This window comes from Cucurbita pepo, chromosome 2 (genome assembly GCF_057944985.1).
Source record: "Cucurbita pepo subsp. pepo isolate OVF chromosome 2, ASM5794498v1, whole genome shotgun sequence".
Lineage (NCBI taxonomy): Eukaryota > Viridiplantae > Streptophyta > Magnoliopsida > Cucurbitales > Cucurbitaceae > Cucurbita > Cucurbita pepo.
Window position 1 is genome coordinate 10419493 of NC_141799.1, and position 11175 is coordinate 10430667.

At 39.2% G+C, this 11175-nt stretch overlaps 1 pseudogene; it reads left to right on the plus strand.

The window, feature by feature from the left end:
- The first annotated feature begins 1592 nt into the window (after positions 1-1592).
- Positions 1593-4256, plus strand: LOC147793622 (cationic amino acid transporter 1-like; annotated as a pseudogene).
- Positions 4257-11175: the final 6919 nt, after the last annotated feature.

Below are 11175 nucleotides of genomic sequence, written 5' to 3' on the forward strand. Positions count from 1 at the left end.
ACATATTATAACATATACATATCATATCATAGTCATATCGATTCATAAACGATATACACTTATCAAATATATGACATGTGCATAACCACGGGGCACGTGTCAGCATCAAATATAACAATGTCAATAATAACGTCATTTATTTGGTTGGCCGACATTCTATTTTATTTTTAAGATTGGCTTGACTTGTCCCTCGAAGCTTATAACCATTCTGTAGAATTGATTCATGTTGTAATTGTAAGAGAAAGATTTCCATTTTTGATGATGGGAGATAGTGGTGTTAGGACAAATGTGCACATAATGTAATGAGAATCGGAAGAAAGGGAGAGAGCACGGGGAGTTGGTTGAGTATTGAGGGGAAAGTGGGCGTGTGAGAGGATGGAAGAGAGATGAGATTAGTTGAGTTGTTTAATTATTTTTTTTTTACCTGCATGACCTAACATAAATTTTTTTACCGGCATGACCTAACATTAGTGGGACATAAGGAACAAGAAGCAACTTCAGGGGTAAAACGGCTAATTGACCCAGCTTTAGCTACGAACAACCTGTGAAGGATCGACTTACTAATCATGGTTATATCAAATGGACAGAAATATATCTATAGTGAGGGGAGTGCAACTACTAGACTATAGTGGAGTGTTCTAGTAGTTAACGAGTGTTGTTGATTAACAAGGTTAATGAGTTTAACCGGTTAATCTTGGATCGTTGGAGCCCATGATCTATAGGTCCATTAGGTCCCTCTGCTAGCTCACATCGAACTAAACAATAGAACAGTGTGACGAGTGAGTTCGAAGTGTTTGAATTCAAATTAGGGATTTAACCGCATTTTTGTTTTATTTATGAATTAAACAAAAAGAGAGAATTTGAGATATTTAAATAAGTTTTAAATATTTTAATCAAATATGTGTCGGAATTGATTGAGATTGGCTTTTGAGTTAATATTAAATATTAATTAAATAGTTTAATTAATAATTTAATATTACTTTAATTTGAAATTAATTATTCAAATTAATTGTTGAATTAAAATGAAGAAAGTCGTTGACTTCTCAGTGGAATTTTGAGGCGTTAAAATTTGGTTTAACCAAACTTGCATGCTTGCCATATAAACCCCACAAGTTCCAGTGGAATTTTGAGTGTCAAAATTTGGTTAACTCAAACATGCATGCTTGCCACATAATCCCAAACATTTGAGTGTCAAAAATTGATGATCTCAAATTTGCATGAACATCCCAACATAACTCTGTAAATAGAGTGATCATGTTACATGAAAGGTCTTCCTTTGGAAAAAAACATTGAGAAAAACCTCTCAAAAACTCTCTTTTCATATATACTAAATCCCTCCCAAGTTTAGTCACTCACCAGATTCCACAATCCCGTTCTAAGGCCGGAGAATAGTGGAGAAGACACTAGTGGTGGTTTGAAACCGGTTCGTGAAGAAACTTGAGCGACAAAAGGTTAGTATTCAAACTCATTGAGTTTTAATGCTTTTGAACATGATAGCTAATTTACTATAATTGATGTACTTAGAGTGCCTAAAATCCAAATTGCTTCCGCATGCTAGATAATTTGGTTGACTGTTTCAGTGTGAATTCATAATGGGTCAACCAAACGGTGATGTCGGTGGTGGAGAAGGGATCAGAAGAAGATCTTGTGGTTGTTCGAAGCAAGATTTTCTACCAGAGGAGTCGTTTAAGAGTTGGAGAAATTACACTAAAGCGTTGAAGGCGACGCCGGCCCGGCTCTTGGATCGGCTCACGGCCAGGTCCGAGGAGCACATTGAGCTCGTCGAGAGGAAGGCTCGCAGCCAACACGAGATGAAGAAGAGCCTCACAGGGTGGGACCTTATGTAGTTCGGTATCGGCGCTGTCATTGGCGCCGGAATATTCATCCTCACCGGTCTTCAGACTAAGAAACACGCCGGCCCAGCTGTCGTCTTGTCTTATGTCATCTCCGGTGTCTCCGCCATGCTTTCAGTCTTCTGTTACACTGAATTTGCCGTGGAGATCCCAGCAGCTGGTACATGCCTTTTTCTATTTGGTTTATGTTTGTCGTCAAAATATTATATATTTTATTATTTATTTTTAAATTAATTTCTATTTCAACAGTGTTTTAAAATTTTATACACTTATTCTTGTACTTTTTTTCTATTAATTTTCTATTAATTATTTTATTCTTTACTAATTCTTTTCTACCTCTTGACTATATAAAAAAAAAAAAAAAAAAAAAATTTAAATTTTATTAGAGATTCTCTTCAACTTTTGAAAAAGAATTATACCTTTAACTTTTATAAACTCTAATATAGAAATGGAGGCCATTTATCTATTTCTTATACATTATCTCCCTTTTTAATTGTAAGGGTACCAATGGTAATTTATATATATATTTTTTCTATAAGAATATTATTGTTACTTTTGAAAGTTCATGAGTATTTTTAAAATGTGTACCAACCATAATAGTATTTTGAATATTAAAAAAAAAAAAATTAAAAAGTTGTCTAACATGTGCTATTGTTTTTTTTTTTTTTTTTCTTTTCTTTTCTTTAATGAAGTGGGTCTTATTTTTGTGTTAGAGATAACGACCCTCAAGTGATATTGTATTGAAATTTTTATTATGACATCTTAATTGGTTTAAACAAAATTTAGATTTTGAATGCAAGAAGTATAAAATATCTATAAATATAAAGGGTAAAAATATTTTGAATTCAACAATACTTTTACAATAATCCAAATTTAAAATTATTCTAGATTCCCTTTTAGTTTTTTCTAAATTACTAACTACAGGAGCTCGTTGTAATTATTTGTTCAGGTGGATCATTCGCCTACCTAAGGGTAGAACTAGGAGACTTCGTGGCATTCATCGCAGCGGGCAACATTCTCCTCGAATATATAATTGGCCGTGCTGCTGTGGCCCGTTCATGGACTTCATACTTTGCCACTTTGTGCAATCACCATCCGAACGATTTTCGCATCCACGTTTCGTCTTTCCCCGACTCCTACAACCAACTCGACCCCATCGCCATCATTGTGATCATCGTCATTTGCACCTTGGCTGTAGCCAGCACCAAAGGCTCCTCCCGCTTCAACTACATTGCTTCCATTTTCCACGTTGCCATCATCCTCTTCATTGTCATTGTCGGTCTCACCAAGGCCAACCCGAAAAACTTCCCTCCCTTTGCCCCCTATGGCCCTCGTGGCATCTTCGTAGCCTCTGCCGTTTTGTTCTTTGCATACGTTGGATTCGACGCCGTTTCGACAATGGCTGAGGAAACTAAGAACCCTGCTAAAGATATACCTATTGGTCTTGTTGGATCAATGGTGATCACCACATTAGCCTATTGCATTCTTGCGGTTACCTTGTGCTTGATGCAGCCGTACCAACAAATTGATGAGGATGCGCCGTTTTCAGTGGCTTTTGAGGCTGTTGGATGGGGTTGGGCTAAGTACATTGTGGCTGCTGGTGCTATTAAAGGCATGACCACCGTGTTGTTGGTTAATGCGGTTGGACAGGCACGCTATCTCACCCACATTGCCAGAACCCACATGATCTCACCATGGTTCGCCAAAGTGCATGAAAGGACGGGCACTCCAGTGAATGCAACAGCCACAATGCTCGCTGCTACAACAATAATCGCCTTCTTTACAAGCTTGGGAATCCTCTCGAACCTCCTCTCTATCTCCACCCTCTTCATCTTCATGCTCGTAGCCATCGGCTTGATCGTCCGACGCTACTACGTCAGCGGTGAAACGACACCATCCGACCGAAACAAGCTCATAATTTGCCTGGTTCTAATCGTGGGATCTTCAATAGCAACTGCCGTGTACTGGGGCTCAAGCGACGGCTGGATCGGCTTGGTGGTGTCCAATTCCATATGGTTTCTCTCAACTCTGGCCCTATGGCTCGGTGTCCCACAGGCCAAAAAGCCTCACGTGTGGGGCGTGCCGCTCGTCCCGTGGCTGCCTTCACTGTCGATCACCATCAACCTTTTCCTTCTTGGCTCCATCGACAAAGCTTCATTTGAAAGGTTCGGAATCTGGACTGGGATTCTGTTGATTTACTATATCTTGATTGGATTACATGCTTCTTATGACTCGGTCATGGAGTCCAAGACTACAGCAGGAGAAGTTAATAGCAGTTTGTGAATGGATCTTTTAAATTTATAATGATTGGCTTAGTGCTTTGATTACCGGATTTGTGGTTTATGTTTGTTATTGTGTTAGCTACCATTCATGTGGGCAAGGACGGTGGTTTGTTTCTATATGTTTGAGCTTCCTCTCTACTTTGTTTGTACATGTAAAAATTATAGCTAAACAAAACGCTATAATATGTTTTTTTTTTTTAAAGATCTTGATGGTTGACGTTATTACAAGTTCGAGACTTATTATTATTATTTTTGTGTAATTATAATAGATGCTATAAAAAAAATACGAAAAATTGCTAAAGTAAAGTATTGAATAATTTGAAAGAGAAGTTATTCAATTGATACAAGATAAATGGTTCACCTTATATAATTATCAAACACATTAATTAATTAGAAAAAATACAAAAATTCACAACTGTTCAAGATTGTAGTAACATGTAGTTGAACTAGCATTTTTTATTTTTTTATTTTTGTGTACGTTACTATTTCGTTCACCTACATTGTAATGTTCGAGCCTCGTAGGTATATAAGTTTCCCTAATTTTTGTGTATGTTACCATTTCATTCACCTACACTCTTCATTTAATGCTACTACCTTAATGCTACTACGCTCTTCATTTTTGTGTTCGAGCCTGCTTCTTTTGTCCGGCATTTTCCTCCTTTCTCTATTATGTATTAGCCGAGTGATTGTTAATGTGTTCTTTAATTTCACCTCTTCTGTAGGGTATTTCTTCCCCACTTCTCAATTTTATTGCTTGACATTGTTCCTTGCCCTCTCTTTTTGGCGTTTTGATGTCTGCTTGCTACTTTCCAAGATGTCTATTTCGTAACTCAGTTGCTAATTGACTCAATTGAACTTCCTTCATTACGCTCTCAAAAGATGTTCCCGATATGTGTTGAGCTTGGCTAAGTCTAAGAAAATAAATGGGGCTACCCTATGCGCATGTGTCATGGTCTCGAGTTGTGATGTCGTCATCAGCCGTTCAGGGATGCCTTGCATTTACCTAAAATAGAAGTAGCACGTGGCTTGAGTATTTTAAGAAATACTCCGTAAGTGACCCCACTATTGGGGTTAAATGATAACACATACAATTTCATGAAAGAGACCTATCATAACAATTTATTTTCCTGCGACGGCCATCATAACGGGCAATTGGGATGTGTACTTAATTTTTCTACACACGGTTCACACGTGCGAGTATTGACCCACCAGTCAGTTTGCACGCCTCCTAGGCCCCCTTTTTTATGGGGCGAGAATTCTCTGGTGGTTGTTGATGTTAGACACCCGTTACGAATAGCGATCATCACGATAGCATTATGTTAACATAATGATCGTTCTCCTGTCTCGTAGCGTACGCGTCTGTACTATTGAGAAGGGTAAGGGGTATCCCCCAATGCATGAGCACACAATAATGTATAAGGTCCCAACGTTTTTCAATTTTCATTATCATTTAATACAATCTCGCTAGCATCTTCCTTCATAACATATCTTTCATGTCTATGTCGGGGTGGTATCTCATGCTAGTTCATCGGTTTGCATGTCAATCATATTACATACATATGCCATATCATAACATTTCCATATTTCCAGACATAGAAATTCGAATCGTATACATATCATACCATAACATATAGTATCACAATATTTCATAACATAAACATATCAATTTATCACATATATCGTACCATAACATATATCATATCATTTTCATATCGTATCACAACATTTCATACTCATATCGTTTCCATATGCGTATCCCTGTCATATCGTTTTGTTAATCTTGTCATAGCCTTATCGTCTTTATACATCTCATAGTCGTATCATTTCATGGACATACCTTAGTCATATTATGGTCAGCATGATAATCATTTTCGTCTCATAGTGTACGCGTCCATACTTCATCATAAAGGAGAAGTATCCCGGTGCACGGTGAACATACAAATATGCATGAGGTCCCCATATTTTTTTTTCGTGGCGTAATAAATCATGCAGGACAACCCTCATTCTTTGATCACATATCACACTCATGTAACACCCCTAATATTCTTGCTTAAATTAGAGGCATCGTCACACGAATGCCATAAGTAACATACATGGAAGTTTGAAATAAAATATTTGCAAATGAAGCCGTGAACTTACACGTTGAATTTAAAACAAGAAAATAGAACTAACATAGTCTTTGAACATGAAAAATGAAATAATCATCCTATCAACTACTAAATGAAAATCAATGCATACCACTTCTCTATCATGATTTCTTCCAGGGTCATTTTAGAATTCATGTCATCTATGCAGGGGCGCTTTACCTTTACGTGAAAAAATAAGGGTAGCATGTGACTTGAATATTTTAAGAAATACTAAATAAGTCACCCCATTGTTGGGATTAGTAATGCAATACACACATTTAATGATGGGACATATTCTTTAAAACCGTGACTTGACCTTGGACTCTTTCCAATTCCAGACATGGTTGGATGCGTAAAGCCCAAATTCTGGCCCAAGGCTCAATACATTAAAATAAACCCTAGGGTTCAGCTACATAAACCCTAGGCCCAAGCCCAATATATAAAATAAAAAAAATAAAAAAAAATAAAATAAAAATAAAAAACCTAGGTTTCAGCTACATAAAGCCACCAAACCAGCCACCCATGTAATAGAGCACGAAGCCTGAGACGAGTGAGCACGAAGCCTGAGACGAGCATCCCGCACCATCACCGCACGTCGGACGACCACCGCCAATCGCCGTCGCACATCAAATTGTCTTCGTCATCACGAATTGAACACTGTCGTCATCTCCAGAACCACTATTTGGAGGAGTAAACGTAACCAAGGTACAATGCGCCAACCAACGAATTACAATGTGGTTTCTTTTCTGAATAGTTCAGAATTGACCCAACCTCTACGTAGGAAGAAGGCAAGCAATAAAACCCTATGATTTGTAGGATTCGTTGTACCACTCAAGTTGGGTTGGTTAAACTTGGGTGTTTAAGTGTAGGTTCGATCTAAGTCTGAAGTTGGACCAATATCTATAGGGACAATTAGAAAAGAAGCTCTCCGAGTAAGAGGTCTTCCTATTGAAACTTCACTGTTTTGTTTTTCTACAAGGGTTGAATATGTTTTGTATTGTATGGTTGAGTGTTGTGTGATACGATGTATGTTGACTATAAAAATAAATGTTTTGAAACCTATCGCATGCATAATTATGTTTGATGATTGAGAATATCTTTGATGTGAGTTGTGTGACATAATGTATGGTTGCTCATGAAAATAAACCATTTGGGACGTAATGCATGCATGTTACCTTTGATGATTAAGGAGGTTGCGGTTAGGGTTGCACGCTGTATGTTTTGGGTAATCAGCCACCAATGGTCACTCTACTAGGTGATTTAAGAAAATGGTTATCAAGGTAAGGGTTACACGCTATGTGTTTCGGGTAACCAACCATTGATAATCATTTTAAGGAGTTAGGATGGATGTTGATTTTCATGTGGTAAGGTTACACGCTATGTGTATCGGGTAACCAAGCACGAATCGTCACTCTACGGGGTGATTGCAGTAACTAATTTCCAAGGTAAGGATTACACGCTATGTGTTTCGGGTAACCAGCCATTGATAGTCATTTTAAGGAGTAAAGGTAGATGTTGATCTTCATGTGGTAAAATTACCCGTTGTGAGTTTTGGGTAATTAACCACTAAGATCCCTGAATTTTGTTTGATTGTCATGTGATGGTTTATGTGTTTGATCTCAAGTGGGGTCACTTAATGAGCATTTCTTAAAATACTAAAGTCGTGTGCTTCATTTATTTCAGGTAAAGGCAAGACGCCTCTATACGGTTGATGATGACATTTCAAGTAAAGACCGTGGCACATGCATAGAATAGTGGTATTTCATTTCTTAGACTTTGGGTTAATATAGGATGTTTTTAATTTTAATATTTTATTGGTTTTATTTAGTTTTTTTTTATGTTGCTTTAAATATTTTTTCAAGCATGTAAGTTTATGGCAGTGTTTTATGATGAAGTTTTAAATGTTTATTTTCGCATAAGAGAGTATGTTATGATGACATTAGCCACTTTAGGTTAGTATAAATCTAGGGTTATTACAGAGAAAGTGCCACTGCACGGATGACGATGAATGTTAGAATGGCCATGGAAGTCATGACAGGATAGTAGTATGCATTGACTTCATTTGGTAGTTGATAGGTGGCTTTTCATTTTTGTATTCAAATACTATGTTATTTTTTCTAACACTTGAACATAGGAGGTATCAACGACCTTTGTTTTCCTACTTAAAATCCAAATATATGCATGATAATTAGGAGGTAATTTTTTATTGTAGGCTGAAGAGACCGAGGCTCGAGTCGACGAAGAAGGAAACTATGGTCGAGATGGTTGTAAGATTAAAAAAAAATAGACAAGATCAACATAGGGACAAAGTCAATTTGCCCCTACTCCTACCTGAGGAGTCTGTATAGTTGAGTCGTAACAAGAAAGCGAAAGAAAGGAGAGGAAAAGAAGAAGGGATAAGAAGAAGGTAGGATTTTGAAAGAAAAGAAGAACAGAGAAATCAGCTGCCTCAAATCCACCGTTGGAGATCGAATCCAAGGCAAGAAACTTCGAATCAAGACTCCTCTTGGTGTTAGAGGAGGAGTTTGGGTGGTGGGTTCACCCATTCCAGCCAGAAAATCCAAGAATGGACAAGGTAAGACTATGACCTTTTCGTTTCAATTTTGCCTAGATCTAAGGAGTTTCTTGAATGATGGATCTGGAGTTTTGAGGTGTGTAATTAAAAGAGGATTCACACAGGTTTCTTGAAGGAATCCCGAACCAATATTAATGCTTAATCGGAGTTCGAGTGAAATGGTCAAGAATAGAAAACGTGAGTTTTTCCGTATCTTTGAATGGATTTAAAATTCATTCTATATTCAAGAAAATACGTCGATGTAGGTGAATAAAAAACCTACGACTTTGGTGAAGAAACCGAGTCAATCCAAGTTATGTGCGAAAAGTTTCGAAAATCTGAAGCAAATGGTTTGAACACACAAAACAGATGAAATCTGGAAAATTGAAAACACGCATGAGAGAGAAAATTGCTGCCACACGTCGCCTCATTTACAAAGGAGTGCACGGAGCCAGTGAGTGACACGTGGCAGCATTTCACTAGAGAAATGCATTTAGCCAACCTGTTGACACGCGTCAATACGCTCGTATTCAGGTCAAACTGAAATAAAAATGCTCACGTGAATCAAACAGCATCTGGAAAAACCAAATTGACACGTGACCGATCTGGCGACCAACAGTCCAACCTAACGATCTTGCCACTCCCTATGCGCCATGTGTGACGCCCAAAAAATTTGAAGGGTAAGTTTGCGCCATTGGGGTTCGATGTGCACCACTGCTCGCGCGATGCCCGAGCTCACCGCCTGTGTTCATTGTGCGTGGGGGGTGTCACGGTCATGCTCGTCCAGGGCGTGTTGCCCATGGCCGCATGCCCATGACAAGCCAAACCCTTGTCATGTCTTTTCATTCTAGTGTTTTTCCTTTTGTAGTTCTAGGGCGTATGATGCCTCAAAAATATTATGTCTAGGTCTGCCAGACATAAAATGGCTCAGAATGTACTAGGGGGATATGACTAGTTGTCAACTTCTCCCTACCCAAGGTTATATATGCTAAGCTGTTGTTATCTTTCTCTTGCTTGCTTATATAACGTCTCTTTCCAAAATCTCTCTTTCTAAAATCTCTCTCTCTCCTCGTTTTCTAAAACCTTCTTTTAAAACCGAGGCTAGAGGCTCAATCATACGTCGCTTGGCCGTAGGCGACGCAAGAACAAATTGGCTTAGCTCACTTGTCGTTGGAAAGTGAGTGCCGCACAATCGCTAGTCCGCTGCCTTCAAAAGTGCGATTGTGTCAAGTGGTATCACAGCTTTGTTAGCTCCGTAACATCGTAAAGACCGAAATCATGTCGGCGACAAAGTCGACACCCAAAGCACAAGCCGACCGGCTTACGCTAATAGAGGAGGAAATGTTGTTCCTCAAAGAAGTCCCTGACACCCTCCGCTTCCTGGAAGCACGGGTGACCGAATTGAGTGGGAAAGTCGTAGAAATCGACGCAATGGGCAACCGCCTGGATGGGTTGCCAATCGCTGAACTGATGTTTCGAGTGACCTCGCTTGAAGAAAGAGTTGCTCCTACGAGCAGCCCAAAACCGTTTGGTAGTCCGGATAGCTTTGTCGCGCACAAAGAGGGACGTGGCGAAGAGTACGACGTGCTAGAAAATACAATGATGAGTTTGTTCAATGGATTAGCTGATGAATTCAGAACAACAATCAACGACATCCAAGAAAGGATTGCCTCTATGAGCACTCGAATTGAAGTGACCATGAAAGCCGTGGAGAGCGTCACGGCTGGGCAAACTAATGCAGGATCCAACAAACTAAGGTTCCCAGACCCTAGAGCCTTCAAAGGGAACTTCAAGTTCGAACACAAAGCAGGAAAGAGTAATCAAGCAGCCGACGCACTGAGTCGGAAGGGAGAACATGCGGCCCTGTGCATGTTAGCCCATATTCATTCAAGTAAGATCGATGGATCGATGCGCGACATCATCAAGGAACATTTACATAAAGACCCATCGGCCAAAGCCGTCGTCGAACTAGCTAAAGCTTGGAAAACACAACAGTTTTGGGTTGAGGGAGACCTCCTGATGATCAAAGGAAACAGATTGTATGTCCCAAGAACAGGAGAACTGAGGAGGAAGCTCATTCAGGAATGTCATGATACCTTATGGGCCGGACACCCTGGGTGGCAAAGAACATACGCCCTTATAAAGAAGGGGTACTTCTGGCCAAACGTGCAAGAAGACATCATGCAATACATCAAGACGCGCCTCATCTATCAACAGGACAAAGTCGAGAAAGCCAAAGTCTCAGGACTCTTGGAACCTCTACCTGTGCCAACAAGACCCTGGGAAAGTGTATCTCCAGACTTCATAACACACCTCCCAAAAGTCGGGGAATACGACGCCATCTTGGTTATCGTAGACCG